This window comes from Osmia lignaria, unplaced genomic scaffold (assembly GCF_051020975.1).
Source record: "Osmia lignaria lignaria isolate PbOS001 unplaced genomic scaffold, iyOsmLign1 scaffold0013, whole genome shotgun sequence".
In the NCBI taxonomy this organism is placed as follows: domain Eukaryota; kingdom Metazoa; phylum Arthropoda; class Insecta; order Hymenoptera; family Megachilidae; genus Osmia; species Osmia lignaria.
This window is the reverse complement of record NW_027478167.1, coordinates 2,295,015-2,313,590: the sequence shown is the minus strand read 5'-3', so window position 1 is coordinate 2,313,590 and position 18,576 is coordinate 2,295,015.

The following is an 18,576-nucleotide window of genomic DNA, read 5'->3' as shown; positions in this document are numbered from 1 at the left end:
AAGCTGCACCAACATAATAGAGGTGCAGAAACACCGTGGCCTCTTTCTTTGAGATAACTCTGCACTATTGCGAGCTGCAAATGCCACTTCAAGCTTAGCTGTGCAGAAGAGGAACAACAAGAAAAAGAAATATCACGGAATATGTCCGTCAGGCCCCTTCCCTTGAGATATATCTGCAAATATCTCGGAAACGATGCCAGCTATGGGAAAATGTTAAGAGACCTTTTTTGTAGAGAATTAAGTTTCCTACTTTTTATCTTCTATGCTATTTTTTGATCAGATGCGTAGTTCTCGAGATATATCAAGATATTTAAAAGTTCCGAAGCCGCACCAACATAATAGAGATACAGAAACACCGTGGCCCCTTTCTTTGAGATAACTCTGCACTATTGCGAGCTGTAAATGCCATTTCCAGCTTAGCTGTGCAGAAGAAGAACAACAAGCAGAAGAAATATCTCGAAATATGTCCGTCAGGCCCCTTCCCTTGAGATAAATCGGCAAGTATCTCGGAAACGAAGCGAGCTATGGCAAAATGTTAAAAGACCTTTTTTGTAGACAATTATGTTTCCTACAATTTATGTTCTATGATATTTTTTGATCAGATGCGTAGTTCTCGAGATATATCAAGATATTTAAAAGTTCCGAAGCCGCACCAACATAATAGAGATACAGAAACACCGTGGCCCCTCTCTTTGAGATAACTCTGCACTATTGCGAGCTGGAAATGCCACGTCCAGTTTAGCTGTGCAGAAGAAGAACAACAAGAAGAAGAAATATCTCGAAATATGTCCGTCAGGCCCCTTCCCTTGAGATAAATCTGCAAATATCTCGGAAACGAAGCGAGCTATGGCAAAATGTTAAGAGACCTTTTTTGTAGAGAATTATGTTTCCTACTTTTTATGTTCCATGATATTTTTTGATCAGACGCGTAGTTCTCGAGATATATCAAGATATTTAAAAGTTCCGAAGCCGCACTAACATAATAGAGATACAGAAACACCGTGGCCCCTTTCTTTGAGGTAACTCTGCACTATTGCGAGCTGCAAATGCCACTTCCAGCTTAGCTGTGCAGAAGAAGAACAACAAGAAGAAGAAATATCTCGAAATATGTCCGTCAGGCCAGTTCCTTTGAGCTGAATCTGCAAATATCTCGGAAACGAAGCGAGCTATGGCAAAATGTTAAGAGACGTTTTTTGTAGAGGATTATGTTTCCTACAATTTATGTTCTATGATATTTTTTGATCAGAAGCGTAGTTTTCGAGATATATCGAGATATTTAAAAGTTCCGAAGCCGCACCAACATAATAGAGATACAGAAACACCGTGGCCCCTTTCTTTGAGATAACTCTGCACTAGTGCGAGCCGCAAATGCCACTTCCAGCTTAGCTGTGCAGAAGAAGAACAACAAGAAGAAGAAATATCTCGAAATATGTCCGTCAGGCCCCTTCCCTTGAGATAAATCTGCAAATATCTCGGAAACGAAGCGAGCTATTGCAAAATGTTGAGACCTTTTTTGTAGAGAATTGAGTTTCCTACTTTTTATGTTCTATGATATTTTTTGATCAGATGCGTAGTTCTCGAGATATATCAGGATATTTAAAAGTTAAGAAGCCGCACCAACATAATAGAGATACAGAAACACCGTGGCCCCTCTCTTTGAGATAACTCTGCACTATTGCGAGCTGGAAATGCCACTTCCAGTTTAGCTGTGCAGAAGAAGAACAACAAGAAGAAGAAATATCTCGAAATATGTCCGTTAGGCCCATTCCCTTGAGATAAATCTGCAAATATCTCGGAAACGAAGCGAGCTATGGCAAAATGTTAACAGACTTTTTTGTAGAGAATTAAGTTTCCTACTTTTTATGTTCTATGATATTTTTTGATCAGACGCGTAGTTTTCGAGATATATCGAGATATTTAAAAGTTCCGAAGCCGCACCAACATAATAGAGATACAGAAACACCGTGGCCCCTTTCTTTGAGATAACTCTGCACTATTCCGAGCTGCAACTGCCACTTCCAGCTTAGCTGTGCAGAAGAAGAACAACAAGAAGAAGAAATATCTCGAAATATGTCCGTCAGGCCCCTTCCCTTGAGATAAATCTGCAAATATCTCGGAAACGAAGAGAGCTATGGCAAAATGATAAGAGACCTTTTTTGTAGAGAATTAAGTTGCCTACTTTTTATGTTCTATGATATTTTTTGATCAGATGCGTAGTTCTCGAGATATATCAAGATATATAAAAGTTCCGAAGCCGCACCAACATAATAGAGATACAGAAACACCGTGGCCCCTTTCTTTGAGATAACTCTGCACTATTGCGAGCTGTAAATGCCACTTCCAGCTTAGCTGTGCAGAAGAAGAACAACAAGAAGAAGAAATATCTCGAAATATGTCCGTCAGGCCCCTTCCCTTGAGATATATCTGCAAATATCTCGGAAACAAAGCGAGCTATGGCAAAATGTTAAGAGACCTTTTTTGTAACGAATTATGTTTCCTACAATTTATGTTCTATGATATTTTTTGATCAGAAGCGTAGTTTTCGAGATATATCGAGATATTTAAAAGTTCCGAAGCCGCACTAACATAATAGAGATACAGAAACACCGTGGCCCCTTTCTTTGAGGTAACTCTGCACTATTGCGAGCTGCAAATGCCACTTCCAGCTTAGCTGTGCAGAAGAAGAACAACAAGAAGAAGAAATATCTCGAAATATGTCCGTCAGGCCCCTTCCCTTGAGATAAATCTGCAAATATCTCGGAAACGAAGCGAGCTATTGCAAAATGTTGAGACCTTTTTTGTAGAGAATTGAGTTTCCTACTTTTTATGTTCTATGATATTTTTTGATCAGATGCGTAGTTCTCGAGATATATCAGGATATTTAAAAGTTAAGAAGCCGCACCAACATAATAGAGATACAGAAACACCGTGGCCCCTTTCTTTGAGATAACTCTGCACTATTGCGAGCTGCAAATGCCACTTCCAGCTTAGCTGTGCAGAAGAAGAACAACAAGAAGAAGAAATATCTCGAAATATGTCCGTCAGGCCCCTTCCCTTGAGATAAATCTGCAAATATCTCGGAAACGAAGAGAGCTATGGCAAAATGATAAGAGACCTTTTTTGTAGAGAATTAAGTTGCCTACTTTTTATGTTCTATGATATTTTTTGATCAGATGCGTAGTTCTCGAGATATATCAAGATATTTAAAAGTTCCGAAGCCGCACCAACATAATAGAGATACAGAAACACCGTGGCCCCTTTCTTTGAGATAACTCTGCACTATTGCGCGCTGCAAATGCCACTTCCAGCTTAGCTGTGCAGAGGAAGAACAACAAGAAGAAGAAATATCTCGAAATATGTCCGTCAGGCCAGTTCCTTTGAGCTGAATCTGCAAATATCTCGGAAACGAAGCGAGCTATGGCAAAATGTTAAGAGACGTTTTTTGTAGAGAATTATGTTTCCTACAATTTATGTTCTATGATATTTTTTGATCAGAAGCGTAGTTTTCGAGATATATCGAGATATTTAAAAGTTCCGAAGCCGCACCAACATAATAGAGATACAGAAACACCGTGGCCCCTTTCTTTGAGATAACTCTGCACTATTGCGACCTGGAAATGCCACTTCCAGTTTAGCTGTGCAGAAGAAGAACAACAAGAAGAAGAAATATTTCGAAATATGTCCGTTAGGCCCCTTCCCTTGAGATACATCTGCAAATATCTCGGAAACGAAGCGAGCTATGGCAAAATGTTAAGAGACCTTTTTTGTAGAGAATTAAGTTTCCTACGTTTTATGTTCTATGATATTTTTTGATCAGATGCGTAGTTCTCGAGATATATCAAGATATTTAAAAGTTCCGAAGCCGCACCAACATAATAGAGATACAGAAACACCGTGGCCCCTTTCTTTGAGATAACTCTGCACTATTGCGAGCTGCAAATGCCACTTCCAGCTTAGCTGTGCAGAAGAAGAACAACAAGAAGAAGAAATATCTCGAAATATGTCCGTCAGGCCCCTTCCCTTGAGATAAATCTGCAAATATCTCGGAAACGAAGAGAGCTATGGCAAACTGTTAAGAGACCTTTTTTGTAGAGAATTATGTTTCCTACAATTTATGTTCTATGATATTTTTTGATCAGAAGCGTAGTTTTCGAGATATATCGAGATATTTAAAAGTTCCGAAGCCGCACCAACATAATAGAGATACAGAAACACCGTGGCCCCTTTCTTTGGGATAACTCTGCACTATTGCGAGCTGGAAATGCCACTTCCAGTTTAGCTGTGCAGAAGAAGAACAACAAGAAGAAGAAATATCTCGAAATATGTCCGTCAGGACCCTTCCCTTGAGATAAATCTGCAAATATCTCGGAAACAAAGCGAGCTATTGCAAAACGTTAAGAGACCTTTTTTGTAGAGAATTAAGTTTCCTACTTTTTATGTTCTATGATATTTTTTGATCAGATGCGTAGTTCTCGAGATATATCAAGATATTTAAAAGTTCCGAAGCTGCACCAACATAATAAAGGTGCAGAAACACCGTGGCCTCTTTCTTTGAGATAACTCTGCACTATTGCGAGCTGCAAATGCCACTTCAAGCTTAGCTGTGCAGAAGAGGAACAACAAGAAGAAGAAATATCTCGGAATATGTCCGTCAGGCCCCTTCCCTTGAGATATATCTGCAAATATCTCGGAAACGATGCCAGCTATGGCAAAATGTTAAAAGACCTTTTTTGTAGACAATTATGTTTCCTACAATTTATGTTCTATGATATTTTTTGATCAGATGCGTAGTTCTCGAGATATATCAAGATATTTAAAAGTTCCGCAGCCGCACCAACATAATAGAGATACAGAAACACCGTGGCCCCTCTCTTTGAGATAACTCTGCACTATTGCGAGCTGGAAATGCCACGTCCAGTTTAGCTGTGCAGAAGAAGAACAACAAGAAGAAGAAATATCTCGAAATATGTCCGTAAGGCCCCTTCCCTTGAGATAAATCTGCAAATATCTCGGAAACGAAGCGAGCTATGGCAAAATGTTAAGAGACCTTTTTTGTAGAGAATTATGTTTCCTACTTTTTATGTTCTATGATATTTTTTGATCAGACGCGTAGTTCTCGAGATATATCAAGATATTTAAAAGTTCCGAAGCCGCACCAACATAATAGAGATACAGAAACACCGTGGCCCCTTTCTTTGAGATAACTCTGCACTATTGCGAGCTGCAAATGCCACTTCCAGCTTAGCTGTGCAGAAGAAGAACAACAAGAAGAAGAAATATCTCGAAATATGTCCGTCAGGCCCCTTCCCTTGAGATAAATCTGCAAATATCTCGGAAACAAAGAGAGCTATGGCAAAATGATAAGAGACCTTTTTTGTAGAGAAATAAGTTGCCTACTTTTTATGTTCTATGATATTTTTTGATCAGATGCGTAGTTCTCGAGATATATCAAGATATTTAAAAGTTCCGAAGCCGCACCAACATAATAGAGATACAGAAACACCGTGGCCCCTCTCTTTGAGATAACTCTGCACTAGTGCGAGCCGCAAATGCCACTTCCAGCTTAGCTGTGCAGAAGAAGAACAACAAGAAGAAGAAATATCTCGAAATATGTCCGTCAGGCCCCTTCCCTTGAGATAAATCTGCAAATATCTCGGAAACGAAGCGAGCTATTGCAAAATGTTAAGAGACCTTTTTTGTAGAGAATTGAGTTTCCTCCTTTTTATGTTCTATGATATTTTTTGATCAGATGCGTAGTTCTCGAGATATATCAGGATATTTAAAAGTTAAGAAGCCGCACCAACATAATAGAGATACAGAAACACCGTGGCCCCTTTCTTTGAGATAACTCTGCACTATTGCGAGCTGCAAATGCCACTTCCAGCTTAGCTGTGCAGAAGAAGAACAACAAGAAGAAGAAATATCACGAAATATGTCCGTTAGGCCCCTTCCCTTGAGATAAATCTGCAAATATCTCGGAAACGAAGCGAGCTATGGCAAAATGTTAAGAGACCTTTTTTGTAGCGAATTAAGTTTCCTACTTTTTATGTTCTATGATATTTTTTGATCAGATGCGTAGTTCTCGAGATATATCAAGATATTTAAAAGTTCCGAAGCCGCACCAACATAATAGAGATACAGAAACACCGTGGCCCCTTTCTTTCAGATAGTTATGCACTATTGCGAGCTGCAAATGCCACTTCCAGCTTAGCTGTGCAGAAGAAGAACAACAAGAAGAAGAAATATCTCGAAATATGTCCGTCAGGCCCCTTACCTTGAGATAAATCTGCAAATATCTCGGAAAGGAAGCGAGCTATGGCAAAATGTTAAGAGACCTTTTTTGTAGAGAATTAAGTTTCCTACTTTTTATCTTCTATGATATTTTTTGATCAGACGCGTAGTTCTCGAGATATATCAAGATATTTAAAAGTTCCGAAGCCGCACCAACATAATAGAGATACAGAAACACCGTGGCTCCTTTCTTTGAGATAACTCTGCACTATTGCGACCTGGAAATGCCACTTCCAGTTTAGCTGTGCAGAAGAAGAACAACAAGAAGAAGAAATATCTCGAAATATGTCCGTTAGGCCCCTTCCCTTGAGATACATCTGCAAATATCTCGGAAACGAAGCGAGCTATGGCAAAATGTTAAGAGACCTTTTTTGTAGAGAATTAAGTTTCCTACGTTTTATGTTCTATGATATTTTTTGATCAGATGCGTAGTTCTCGAGATATATCAAGATATTTAAAAGTTCCGAAGCCGCACCAACATAATAGAGACACAGAAACACCGTGGCCCCTTTCTTTGAGATAACTCTGCACTATTGCGAGCTGCAAATGCCACTTCCAGCTTAGCTGTGCAGAAGAAGAACAACAAGAAGAAGAAATATCTCGAAATATGTCCGTCAGGCCCCTTCCCTTGAGATAAATCTGCAAATATCTCGGAAACGAAGAGAGCTATGGCAAACTGTTAAGAGACCTTTTTTGTAGAGAATTATGTTTCCTACAATTTATGTTCTATGATATTTTTTGATCAGAAGCGTAGTTTTCGAGATATATCGAGATATTTAAAAGTTCCGAAGCCGCACCAACATAATAGAGATACAGAAACACCGTGGCCCCTTTCTTTGGGATAACTCTGCACTATTGCGAGCTGGAAATGCCACTTCCAGTTTAGCTGTGCAGAAGAAGAACAACAAGAAGAAGAAATATCTCGAAATATGTCCGTCAGGACCCTTCCCTTGAGATAAATCTGCAAATATCTCGGAAACAAAGCGAGCTATTGCAAAACGTTAAGAGACCTTTTTTGTAGAGAATTAAGTTTCCTACTTTTTATGTTCTATGATATTTTTTGATCAGATGCGTAGTTCTCGAGATATATCAAGATATTTAAAAGTTCCGAAGCTGCACCAACATAATAGAGGTGCAGAAACACCGTGGCCTCTTTCTTTGAGATAACTCTGCACTATTGCGAGCTGCAAATGCCACTTCAAGCTTAGCTGTGCAGAAGAGGAACAACAAGAAGAAGAAATATCTCGGAATATGTCCGTCAGGCCCCTTCCCTTGAGATATATCTGCAAATATCTCGGAAACGATGCCAGCTATGGGAAAATGTTAAGAGACCTTTTTTGTAGAGAATTAAGTTTCCTACTTTTTACCTTCTATGCTATTTTTTGATCAGATGCGTAGTTCTCGAGATATATCAAGATATTTAAAAGTTCCGAAGCCGCACCAACATAATAGAGATACAGAAACACCGTGGCCTATTTCTTTGAGATAACTCTGCACTATTGCGAGCTGTAAATGCCACTTCCAGCTTAGCTGTGCAGAAGAAGAACAACAAGAAGAAGAAATATCTCGAAATATGTCCGTTAGGCCCCTTCCCTTGAGATAAATCTGCAAATATCTCGGAAACGAAGCGAGCTATGGCAAAATGTTAACAGACTTTTTTGTAGAGAATTAAGTTTCCTACTTTTTATGTTCTATGATATTTTTTGATCAGACGCGTAGTTCTCGAGATATATCAAGATATTTAAAAGTTCCGAAGCCGCACCAACATAATACAGATACAGAAACACCGTGGCCCCTTTCTTTGAGATAACTCTGCACTATTGCGAGCTGGAAATGCCACTTCCAGTTTAGCTGTGCAGAAGAAGAACAACAAGAAGAAGAAATATCTCGAAATATGTCCGTTAGGCCCCTTCCCTTGAGATAAATCTGCAAATATCTCGGAAACGAAGCGAGCTATGGCAAAATGTTGAGAGACCTTTTTTGTAAAGAATTAAGTTTCCTACTATTTATGTTCTATGATATCTTTTGATCAGATGCGTAGTTCTCGAGATATATCAAGATATTTAAAAGTTCCGAAGCCGCACCAACATAATAGAGATACAGAAACACCGTGGCCCCTTTCTTTGAAATAACTCTGCACTATTGCGAGCTGTAAATGCCACTTCCAGCTTAGCTGTGCAGAAGAAGAACAACAAGAAGAAGAAATATCTCGAAATATGTCCGTTAGGCCCCTTCCCTTGAGATAAATCTGCAAATATCTCGGAAACGAAGCGAGCTATGGCAAAATGTTAACAGACTTTTTTGTAGAGAATTAGGTTTCCTACTTTTTATGTTCTATGATATTTTTTGATCAGACGCGTAGTTCTCGAGATATATCAAGATATTTAAAAGTTCCGAAGCCGCACCAACATAATACAGATACAGAAACACCGTGGCCCCTTTCTTTGAGATAACTCTGCACTATTGCGAGCTGGAAATGCCACTTCCAGTTTAGCTGTGCAGAAGAAGAACAACAAGAAGAAGAAATATCTCGAAATATGTCCGTTAGGCCCCTTCCCTTGAGATAAATCTGCAAATATCTCGGAAACGAAGCGAGCTATGGCAAAATGTTGAGAGACCTTTTTTGTAAAGAATTAAGTTTCCTACTATTTATGTTCTATGATATCTTTTGATCAGATGCGTAGTTCTCGAGATATATCAAGATATTTAAAAGTTCCGAAGCCGCACCAACATAATAGAGATACAGAAACACCGTGGCCCCTTTCTTTGAAATAACTCTGCACTCTTGCGAGCTGCAAATGCCACTTCCAGCTTCGCTGTGCAGAAGAAGAACAACAAGAAGAAGAAATATCTCGAAATATGTCCGTCAGGCCCCTTCCCTTGAGATAAATCTGCAAATATCTCGGAAACGAAGCGAGCTATGGCAAAATGTTAAGAGACCTTTTTTGTAGAGAATTAAGTTTTCTACTTTTTATGTTGCATGATATTTTTTGATCAGATGCGTAGTTCTCGAGATATATCAAGATATTTAAAAGTTCCGAAGCTGCACCAACATAATAGAGATACAGAAACACCGTGGCCCCTCTCTTTGAGATAACTCTGCACTATTGCGAGCTGCAAATGCCACTTCCAGCTTAGCTGTGCAGAAGAAGAACAACAAGAAGAAGAAATATCTCGAAATATGTCCGTCGGGCCCCTTCCCTTGAGATAAATCTGCAAATATCTCGGAAACGAAGCGAGCTATGGCAAAATGTTAAGAGACCTTTTTTGTAGCGAATTAAGTTTCCTACTTTTTATGTTCTATGATATTTTTTGATCAGATGCGTAGTTCTCGAGATATATCAAGATATTTAAAAGTTCCGAAGCCGCACCAACATAATAGAGATACAGAAACACCGTGGCCCCTTTCTTTCAGATAGTTATGCACTATTGCGAGCTGCAAATGCCACTTCCAGCTTAGCTGTGCAGAAGAAGAACAACAAGAAGAAGAAATATCTCGAAATATGTCCGTCAGGCCCCTTACCTTGAGATAAATCTGCAAATATCTCGGAAAGGAAGCGAGCTATGGCAAAATGTTAAGAGACCTTTTTTGTAGAGAATTAAGTTTCCTACTTTTTATCTTCTATGATATTTTTTGATCAGACGCGTAGTTCTCGAGATATATCAAGATATTTAAAAGTTCCGAAGCCGCACCAACATAATAGAGACACAGAAACACCGTGGCCCCTTTCTTTGAGATAACTCTGCACTATTGCGAGCTGCAAATGCCACTTCCAGCTTAGCTGTGCAGAAGAAGAACAACAAGAAGAAGAAATATCTCGAAATATGTCCGTCAGGCCCCTTCCCTTGAGATAAATCTGCAAATATCTCGGAAACGAAGAGAGCTATGGCAAACTGTTAAGAGACCTTTTTTGTAGAGAATTATGTTTCCTACAATTTATGTTCTATGATATTTTTTGATCAGAAGCGTAGTTTTCGAGATATATCGAGATATTTAAAAGTTCCGAAGCCGCACCAACATAATAGAGATACAGAAACACCGTGGCCCCTTTCTTTGGGATAACTCTGCACTATTGCGAGCTGGAAATGCCACTTCCAGTTTAGCTGTGCAGAAGAAGAACAACAAGAAGGAGAAATATCTCGAAATATGTCCGTCAGGACCCTTCCCTTGAGATAAATCTGCAAATATCTCGGAAACAAAGCGAGCTATTGCAAAACGTTAAGAGACCTTTTTTGTAGAGAATTAAGTTTCCTACTTTTTATGTTCTATGATATTTTTTGATCAGATGCGTAGTTCTCGAGATATATCAAGATATTTAAAAGTTCCGAAGCTGCACCAACATAATAGAGGTGCAGAAACACCGTGGCCTCTTTCTTTGAGATAACTCTGCACTACTGCGAGCTGCAAATGCCACTTCAAGCTTAGCTGTGCAGAAGAGGAACAACAAGAAGAAGAAATATCTCGGAATATGTCCGTCAGGCCCCTTCCCTTGAGATATATCTGCAAATATCTCGGAAACGATGCCAGCTATGGGAAAATGTTAAGAGACCTTTTTTGTAGAGAATTAAGTTTCCTACTTTTTACCTTCTATGCTATTTTTTGATCAGATGCGTAGTTCTCGAGATATATCAAGATATTTAAAAGTTCCGAAGCCGCACCAACATAATAGAGATACAGAAACACCGTGGCCCCTTTCTTTGAGATAACTCTGCACTATTGCGAGCTGTAAATGCCACTTCCAGCTTAGCTGTGCAGAAGAAGAACAACAAGAAGAAGAAATATCTCGAAATATGTCCGTCAGGCCCCTTCCCTTGAGATAAATCGGCAAGTATCTCGGACACGAAGCGAGCTATGGCAAAATGTTAAAAGACCTTTTTTGTAGACAATTATGTTTCCTACAATTTATGTTCTATGATATTTTTTGATCAGATGCGTAGTTCTCGAGATATATCAAGATATTTAAAAGTTCCGCAGCCGCACCAACATAATAGAGATACAGAAACACCGTGGCCCCTCTCTTTGAGATAACTCTGCACTATTGCGAGCTGGAAATGCCACGTCCAGTTTAGCTGTGCAGAAGAAGAACAACAAGAAGAAGAAATATCTCGAAATATGTCCGTTAGGCCCCTTCCCTTGAGATAAATCTGCAAATATCTCGGAAACGAAGCGAGCTATGGCAAAATGTTAACAGACTTTTTTGTAGAGAATTAAGTTTCCTACTTTTTATGTTCTATGATATTTTTTGATCAGACGCGTAGTTCTCGAGATATATCAAGATATTTAAAAGTTCCGAAGCCGCACCAACATAATACAGATACAGAAACACCGTGGCCCCTTTCTTTGAGATAACTCTGCACTATTGCGAGCTGGAAATGCCACTTCCAGTTTAGCTGTGCAGAAGAAGAACAACAAGAAGAAGAAATATCTCGAAATATGTCCGTTAGGCCCCTTCCCTTGAGATAAATCTGCAAATATCTCGGAAACGAAGCGAGCTATGGCAAAATGTTGAGAGACCTTTTTTGTAAAGAATTATGTTTCCTACTATTTATGTTCTATGATATCTTTTGATCAGATGCGTAGTTCTCGAGATATATCAAGATATTTAAAAGTTCCGAAGCCGCACCAACATAATAGAGATACAGAAACACCGTGGCCCCTTTCTTTGAAATAACTCTGCACTCTTGCGAGCTGCAAATGCCACTTCCAGCTTCGCTGTGCAGAAGAAGAACAACAAGAAGAAGAAATATCTCGAAATATGTCCGTCAGGCCCCTTCCCTTGAGATAAATCTGCAAATATCTCGGAAACGAAGCGAGCTATGGCAAAATGTTAAGAGACCTTTTTTGTAGAGAATTAAGTTTCCTACTTTTTATGTTCTATGATATTTTTTGATCAGATGCGTAGTTCTCGAGATATATCAAGACATTTAAAAGTTCCGAAGCCGCGCCAACATAATAGAGATACAGAAACACCGTGGCCCCTTTCTTTGAGATAACTCTGCACTATTGCGAGCTGCAAATGCCACTTCCAGCTTAGCTGTGCAGAAGAAGAACAACAAGAAGAAGAAATATCTCGAAATATGTCCGTTAGGCCCCTTCCGTTGAGATAAATGTGCAAATATCTCGGAAACGAAGCGAGCTACGGCAAAATGTTGAGAGACCTTTTTTGTAAAGAATTAAGTTTCCTACTATTTATGTTCTATGATATCTTTTGATCAGATGCGTAGTTCTCGAGATATATCAAGATATTTAAAAGTTCCGAAGCCGCACCAACATAATAGAGATACAGAAACACCGTGGCCCCTTTCTTTGAAATAACTCTGCACTCTTGCGAGCTGCAAATGCCACTTCTAGCTTCGCTGTGCAGAAGAAGAACAACAAGAAGAAGAAATATCTCGAAATATGTCCGTCAGGCCCCTTCCCTTGAGATAAATCTGCAAATATCTCGGAAACGAAGCGAGCTATGGCAAAATGTTAAGAGACCTTTTTTGTAGAGAATTAAGTTTTCTACTTTTTATGTTCCATGATATTTTTTGATCAGATGCGTAGTTCTCGAGATATATCAAGATATTTAAAAGTTCCGAAGCTGCACCAACATAATAGAGATACAGAAACACCGTGGCCCCTCTCTTTGAGATAACTCTGCACTATTGCGAGCTGCAAATGCCACTTCCAGCTTAGCTGTGCAGAAGAAGAACAACAAGAAGAAGAAATATCTCGAAATATGTCCGTCGGGCCCCTTCCCTTGAGATAAATGTGCAAATATCTCGGAAACGAAGCGAGCTATGGCAAAATGTTGGGAGACCTTTTTTGTAGAGAATTAAGTTTCCTACTATTTATCTTCTATGATATTTTTTGATCAGATGCGTAGTTCTCGAGATATATCAAGATATTTAAAAGTTCCGAAGCCGCACCAACATAATAGAGATACAGAAACACCGTGGCCCCTTCCTTTGAGATAACTCTGCACTATTGCGAGCTGCAAATGCCACTTCCAGCTTCGCTGTGCAGAAGAAGAACAACAAGAAGAAGAAATATCTCGAAATATGTCCGTTAGGCCCCTTCCCTTGAGATAAATGTGCAAATATCTCGGAAACGAAGCGAGGTATGGCAAAATGTTGAGAGACCTTTTTTGTAGAGAATTAAGTTTCCTACTATTTATGTTCTATGATATTTTTTAATCACATGCGTAGTTCTCGAGATATATCAAGATATTTAAAAGTTCCGAAGCCGCACCAACATAATAGAGATACAGAAACACCGTGGCCCCTTTCTTTGAGATAACTCTGCACTATTGCGAGCTGCAAATGCCACTTCCAGCATAGCTGTGCAGAAGAAGAACAACAAGAAGAAGAAATATCTCGAAATATGTCCGTCAGGCCCCTTCCCTTGAGATAAATCTGCAAATATCTCGGAAACGAAGCGAGCTATGGCAAAATGTTAAGAGACGTTTTTTGTAGAGAATTATGTTTCCTACAATTTATGTTCTATGATATTTTTTGATCAGAACCGTAGTTTTCGAGATATATCGAGATATTTAAAAGTTCCGAAGCCGCACCAACATCATAGAGATACAGAAACACCGTGGCCCCTTTCTTTGAGATAACTCTGCACTATTGCGAGCTGTAAATGCCCATTCCAGCTTTGCTGTGCAGAGGAAGAACAACAAGAAGAAGAAATATCTCGAAATATGTCCGTCAGGCCAGTTCCTTTGAGCTGAATCTGCAAATATCTCGGAAACGAAGCGAGCTACGGCAAAATGTTAAGAGACGTTTTTTGTAGAGAATTATGTTTCCTACAATTTATGTTCTATGATATTTTTTGATCAGAAGCGTAGTTCTCGAGATATATCAAGATATTTAAAAGTTCCGAAGCCGCACCAATGTAATAGAGATACAGAAACACCGTGGCCCCATTCTTTGAGATAACTCTGCACTATTGCGAGCTGCAAATGCCACTTCCAGCTTAGCTGTGCAGAAGAAGAACAACAAGAAGAAGAAATATCTCGAAATATGTCCGTCAGGCCCCTTCCCTTGAGATAAATCTGCACATATCTCGGAAACGAAGCGAGCTATGGCAAAATGTTAAGAGACCTTTTTTGTAGAGAATTAAGTTACCTACTTTTTATGTTCTATGATATTTTTTGATCAGATGCGTAGTTCTCGAGATATATCAAGATATTTAAAAGTTCCGAAGCCGCACCAACATAATAGAGATACAGAAACACCGTGGCCCCTTTCTTTGAGATAACTCTGCACTATTGCGAGCTGGAAATGCCACTTCCAGTTTAGCTGTGCAGAAGAAGAACAACAAGAAGAAGAAATATCTCGAAATATGTCCGTCAGGCCCCTTCCCTTGAGATAAATCTGCAAATATCTCGGAAACGAAGCGAGCTATGGCAAAATGTTAAGAGACCTTTTTTGTAGAGAATTATGTTTCCTACAATTTATGTTCTATGATATTTTTTGATCAGAAGCGTAGTTTTCGAGATATATCGAGATATTTAAAAGTTCCGAAGCCGCACCAACATAATAGAGATACAGAAACACCGTGGCCCCTTTCTTTGAGATAACTCTGCACTAGTGCGAGCCGCAAATGCCGCTTCCAGCTTAGCTGTGCAGAAGAAGAACAACAAGAAGAAGAAATATCTCGAAATATGTCCGTCAGGCCCCTTCCCTTGAGATAAATCTGCAAATATCTCGGAAACGAAGCGAGCTATGGCAAAATGTTAAGAGACCTTTTTTGTAGAGAATTAAGTTTCCTACTTTTTATGTTCTATGATATTTTTTGATCAGATGCGTAGTTCTCGAGATATATCAAGATATTTAAAAGTTCCGAAGCCGCACCAACATAATAGAGATACAGAAACACCGTGGCCCCTTTCTTTGAGATAACTCTGCACTATTGCGAGCTGCAAATGCCACTTCCAGCTTAGCTGTGCAGAGGAAGAACAACAAGAAGAAGAAATATCTCGAAATATGTCCGTCAGGCCAGTTCCTTTGAGCTGAATCTGCAAATATCTCGGAAACGAAGCGAGCTATGGCAAAATGTTAAGAGACGTTTTTTGTAGAGAATTATGTTTCCTACAATTTATGTTCTATGATATTTTTTGATCAGAAGCGTAGTTTTCGAGATATATCGAGATATTTAAAAGTTCCGAAGCCGCACCAACATAATAGGGATACAGAAACACCGTGGCCCCTTTCTTTGAGATAACTCTGCACTAGTGCGAGCCGCAAATGCCACTTCCAGCTTAGCTGTGCAGAAGAAGAACAACAATAAGAAGAAATATCTCGAAATATGTCCGTCAGGCCCCTTCCCTTGAGATAAATCTGCAAATATCTCGGAAACGAAGCGAGCTATGGCAAAATGTTAAGAGACCTTTTTTGTAGAGAATTAAGTTTCCTACTTTTTATGTTCTATGATATTTTTTGATCAGATGCGTAGTTCTCGAGATATATCAAGATATTTAAAAGTTCCGAAGCCGCACCAACATAATAGAGATACAGAAACACCGTGGCCCCTTTCTTTGAGATAACTCTGCACTATTGCGAGCTGCAAATGCCACTTCCAGCTTAGCTGTGCAGAAGAAGAACAACAAGAAGAAGAAATATCTCGAAATATGTCCGTCAGGCCCCTTCCCTTGAGATAAATCTGCAAATATCTCGGAAACGAAGAGAGCTATGGCAAAATGTTAAGAGACCTTTTTTGTAGAGAATTAAGTTTCCTACTTTTTATGTTCTATGATATTTTTTGATCAGATGCGTAGTTCTCGAGATATATCAAGATATTTAAAAGTTCCGAAGCCGCACCAACATAATAGAGATACAGAAACACCGTGGCCCCTTTCTTTGAGATAACTCTGCACTAGTGCGAGCTGCAAATGCCACTTCCAGCTTAGCTGTGCAGAAGAAGAACAACAAGAAGAAGAAATATCTCGAAATATGTCCGTCAGGCCCCTTCCCTTGAGATAAATCTGCAAATATCTCGGAAACGAAGCGAGCTATGGCAAAATGTTAAGAGACCTTTTTTGTAGAGAATTATGTTTCCTACAATTTATGTTCTATGATATTTTTTGATCAGAAGCGTAGTTTTCGAGATATATCGAGATATTTAAAAGTTCCGAAGCCGCACCAACATAATAGAGATACAGAAACACCGTGGCCCCTTTCTTTGAGATAACTCTGCACTAGTGCGAGCCGCAAATGCCGCTTCCAGCTTAGCTGTGCAGAAGAAGAACAACAAGAAGAAGAAATATCTCGAAATATGTCCGTCAGGCCCCTTCCATTGAGATAAATCTGCAAATATCTCGGAAACGAAGCGAGCTATGGCAAAATGTTAAGAGACCTTTTTTGTAGAGAATTAAGTTTCCTACTTTTTATGTTCTATGATATTTTTTGATCAGATGCGTAGTTCTCGAGATATATCAAGATATTTAAAAGTTCCGAAGCCGCACCAACATAATAGAGATACAGAAACACCGTGGCCCCTTTCTTTGAGATAACTCTGCACTATTGCGAGCTGCAAATGCCACTTCCAGCTTAGCTGTGCAGGGGAAGAACAACAAGAAGAAGAAATATCTCGAAATATGTCCGTCAGGCCAGTTCCTTTGAGCTGAATCTGCAAATATCTCGGAAACGAAGCGAGCTATGGCAAAATGTTAGGAGACGTTTTTTGTAGAGAATTATGTTTCCTACAATTTATGTTCTATGATATTTTTTGATCAGAAGCGTAGTTTTCGAGATATATCGAGATATTTAAAAGTTCCGAAGCCGCACCAACATAATAGGGATACAGAAACACCGTGGCCCCTTTCTTTGAGATAACTCTGCACTAGTGCGAGCCGCAAATGCCACTTCCAGCTTAGCTGTGCAGAAGAAGAACAACAAGAAGAAGAAATATCTCGAAATATGTCCGTCAGGCCCCTTCCCTTGAGATAAATCTGCAAATATCTCGGAAACGAAGAGAGCTATGGCAAAATGTTAAGAGACCTTTTTTGTAGAGAATTAAGTTTCCTACTTTTTATGTTCTATGATATTTTTTGATCTGATGCGTAGTTCTCGAGATATATCAAGATATTTAAAAGTTCCGAAGCCGCACCAACATAATAGAGATACAGAAACACCGTGGCCCCTTTCTTTGAGATAACTCTGCACTATTGCGAGCTGTAAATGCCACTTCCAGCTTAGCTGTGCAGAAGAAGAACAACAAGAAGAAGAAATATCTCGAAATATGTCCGTCAGGCCCCTTCCCTTGAGATATATCTGCAAATATCTCGGAAACGAAGCGAGCTATGGCAAAATGTTAAGAGACCTTTTTTGTAGAGAATTATGTTTCCTACAATTTATGTTCTATGATATTTTTTGATCAGAAGCGTAGTTTTCGAGATATATCGAGATATTTAAAAGTTCCGAAGCCGCACCAACATAATAGAGATACAGAAACACCGTGGCCCCTTTCGTTGAGATAACTCTGCACTAGTGCGAGCCGCAAATGCCACTTCCAGCTTAGCTGTGCAGAAGAAGAACAACAAGAAGAAGAAATATCTCGAAATATGTCCGTCAGGCCCCTTCCCTTGAGATAAATCTGCAAATATCTCGGAAACGAAGCGAGCTATGGCCAATTGTTAAGAGACCTGTTTTGTAGAGAATTAAGTTTCCTACTTTTTATGTTCTATGATATTTTTTGATCAGATGCGTAGTTCTCGAGATATATCAAGATATTTAAAAGTTCCGAAGCCGCACCAACATAATAGAGATACAGAAACACCGTGGCCCCTTTCTTTGAGATAACTCTGCACTATTGCGAGCTGTAAATGCCACTTCCAGCTTAGCTGTGCAGAAGAAGAACAACAAGAAGAAGAAATATCTCGAAATATGTCCGTCAGGCCCCTTCCCTTGAGATAAATCTGCAAATATCTCGGAAACGAAGAGAGCTATGGCAAAATGTCAAGAGACCTTTTGTGTAGAGAATTAAGTTTCCTACTTTTTACGTTCTATGATATTTTTTGATCTGATGCGTAGTTCTCGAGATATATCAAGATATTTAAAAGTTCCGAAGCCGCACCAACATAATAGAGATACAGAAACACCGTGGCCCCTTTCTTTGAGATAACTCTGCACTATTGCGAGCTGCAAATGCCACTTCCAGCTTAGCTGTGCAGAAGAAGAACAACAAGAAGAAGAAATATCTCGAAATATGTCCGTCAGGCCCCTTCCCTTGAGATATATCTGCAAATATCTCGGAAACGAAGCGAGCTATGGCAAAATGTTAAGAGACCTTTTTCG